Here is a 3493-nt window from a genome sequence, read left to right on the forward strand (position 1 = left end):
AGCAAGAGTAGGTCATCGCAGAGTGTAGCTTGGAAAAGACAACCAGGAGGGAGGGGGAAGGGCACATGAGAAAGGAGGGTGAGGGCAAATGAGAGGGGAGGTTAAGCGAGGGAGGGAGGGAGGCAGAGCAGTCAGAGCTGTGCCCCCACATTAGCAGAAGACAAGACGGTTGCACTCACACAGACCAGCGTTCTCTGCATAGACCCCCAGCCCAGCAGATAGATGCTAACCACCAGAATCAAAGAAGAGCGTTGGGTTCTCCTGGAATGACTACAGGGGGGCTGGACTTCCGGGACTCAACGGCTAAATCCAGATCAGAGGTCAGGTTTCCCAGTAGCCACATCATCAGATCCCTTTGGGCTTCAGTTTTCTCACCAGTTATGGAAGCTGAGTTGGACTCTTTTCCAAATCAGCATTTCCTAAAATGGCTCCTTGGAACATGAGAAACACAGAAAATGGTCACACTGAAGTTCTCCAATGCACCAGGACAATTTTTTTCCCCTCCCTGCCAGTCCTGGGGCTTGAACTCAGGGCCTGGATGTTGGCTTTTTTTTTTTTTTTTGCTCAAGGATAGCATTCTACCATTTGAGCCACTTCCAGTTTTGGTTTTGTTTTGTAGTTTACTGGTGGTAACAGTTTCTTGGAAGCTGGTGGCTTCTGGCTCACATCTGTAATCTTAGCTACTCAGGAAGCTGAGATCTGAGGATCATGGTTCAAAGCCAGCATGGGCAAGAAAGTCAGTGAGACTCTTATCTCCAATAAACCATCAGAAAACCCAAAGTGGGGCTCAAAGTGGTAGAGTGCTATCCTTGAGCAGACAGTGCCTAGGTCCTGAGTTCAAGCCTAATAACTGACCAAAAAAAAGAGTCTCACGAACTTTCTTGCCAAGGCTGGTTTTGAACCTCGATCCTCCTTTGAATCTTGATCCTCAGATCTCAGCCTGAGTAGCTAGGATTACAGGTAGCCAGTGCCCAGCTACCAGGATATTCTAAAAGCCCCCTCTATGGCAGAGAGAGGAAGCCTGCTTCATCTTGTCAATGCATATCTTCATGGCTAGCAGAGATTTGAGGAAACACTGGTCTCCTGTTAGTCCACACATAAATCTAGTTCTCCTGATACAGCCTCAGTGTACACGTACACACAACACATGCACACATACACATGCACCGAGACACTTATGTACATGCCTGTGTCTGTTTTACCCCTGTATGCCCACACATGGACACAGACACATGAACATATGTACATTCCCACACATGGAGAGGAAAAGCAAGCACTGAATCTCCCAGAAGCATCTTTCCATTCCTTCCACCGCTTCTCACTTTGCTAAGCCCTAACAACATCAGAGCTGGAATAGAATGGAGAATCCTCCAACCTGGCTGACTCTACCCCTCATTTTAGGAGCATGGCCTGTCGAAGGCTGCACAGGTTATCAGCGCAGAGCAGGAATGGGAGTTACGTTTCTCACCGGTCTTCTTTGTCTTCCCGGGGAAAGCAGGTATCTTCTGGTGGTGCTGTCTGCTTTGGATGCTGGAGTTAAACCTGTCTTCTTGTTTTCTGAATCCAGATGTGGTGAAACTTGGCCTTTTCACACAAGGTAGATGCTCTACCACTTGAGCCACTCTGCTACTTCTGAAGGTTTTTTTCTCCCTCTGGTTAAACAGGGATAAGCATCTCAGAGACCTTTCTGCCCAGTCTGGCTTTGAACTGTCATTCTCAGATCTCAGCTTCCTGAGCAGGTAGGATAACAGGCGTGAGCCACTAGCATCCAGCTACTCTGTGTCAGGTAATTTGGTCAGCAGTACTACTATAACACATCCTTAGAAGTTGCAGATATGAATGAATAAAAAAAGGTGTATGATAATGAGGCAGTTATAACCGATCTATACCTGGTGATGTAGTAGAGAGGACCAGGAAGGAAGATGTAAAGGCAGAGCACAGTATGCCAAAATGGGACAACCTCAGGGCAACCTCCCTCTACCACATCCCTAGGACATCTCCATTTTGATGACTGATACAGCGTGTCAGTACTATGGCCTAAACTCAGGCCTGGGTGCTGTCCCTCAGCTTTTCTCCTCAAGGCTAGTGTTCTACCACTTTGAGCCCAGTTCTACTTCCGGTTTTCTGAAAGTCAATTGAAGATGAGAGTCTCATTGACTTTTCTTGCCCAGGGTGGCTTCAAACTGCGATCCTTAGATCTCAGTCTCCTGAGTAGCTAAGATTACAGGTGTGAGCTGCTGGCACCCGACAGCTGCCCTTATTTTAAAGTACTTATTATGTGACAGTCACTATACTAAGTCCTGTGGTCCTCTCATTTAATTTTTCAGAATTAGCAGAGCCAAATCTGTCTGCTTCTAAAACATAGTATCAAGAGCAGCATCAAAGAGCAGGCTCATTCCATTTTCCAAAGACAGAAGCCTACACATTGCTCTTTCATCCTAGAGCTGCAACACGAGGGTTAAGTGATTCATCATGTTAACAGGATTGCCCAACAACGTTGTCCAAATTTTGCTTTTTAGTTCATTCCATTACTTTTAGGTCTACTCTCTAGGGACTTTCTGTTCTCCCACTCACACACGCAAAATCAATTACATCGCATTATCTGATGCCAGTTGTGTTTATACCATAGAAGGGAGAAAAGTGTGTTTTTATGAGCAGAGATTTTGTTTTTCCATTCTGTTGCCTCCCAGGGGGGAATATGAGGACTTCTCCTGAGGTTCAACAGTGTGTGTGGTTTGGGAGGTGAATTGATGAGGGGATGAATATACACCACACCTTATTTATTTTCTCTTTTGCAAAGAAGGATCTGTTTTTTTTTCCCCCTCCTAAATCAAATTCTCTTACTCTTACTTAGAATGACCCAAGCTGAGAAATTTCCTAAGCATCTGAAATCTGAGAACTTGTGCCTGGAATCCATGAGGCTCATGGTTTCCAGATGGAGAGACGGAAGAGAAGGTGGAGGCGCGGAGGAGAGAGGTGGGTGGATGAAGAGCAGTGAACTCTGGATCACTTCTGCCTGCCTGTGAACTAGGCCAGGCCTCTGATTTGCTTTGCAAGGCTGCCATCTGACAGTGTGCCAGGCTGGAGGGTAGGCAACAGTTGTGCGTCCTCATGGGACTGTTCCAGGGATTATTAGGAAGTTATTCATTGTGAAATTGTCTTCTCTGAGGGCACTGATGGGCCCTCAGAACAATATAAAAGAATGCCCTGGGCTTGGCTATCAAGAGGGGCATAAACATGCCACCTGGATTTTCTCACCACCTCAGAAATGGCAGACCTCCAGTGACCTAATTCTTCCTGTATGTGTCTTGCCCTCATACTCTAGGTGAGGGAGAGGGTTTTTAACAGGCAATCTTTTAAAAAAAAATTATTATTTATATATTTAGTTGGTTGTGGGGCTTGAGCTCAGGGCCTGGGTACTGTCCCTGAGCTTTTCTGCTCAAGGCTAGCACTACCACTTTCTGAGACACAGTGTCACTTCTGGTTTTCTGGT

This window comes from Dipodomys merriami, unplaced genomic scaffold, assembly GCF_024711535.1.
Source record: "Dipodomys merriami isolate MVZ:Mamm:240054 unplaced genomic scaffold, mDipMer1.0.p SCAF_21, whole genome shotgun sequence".
NCBI classification, from domain to species: Eukaryota; Metazoa; Chordata; class Mammalia; order Rodentia; family Heteromyidae; genus Dipodomys; species Dipodomys merriami.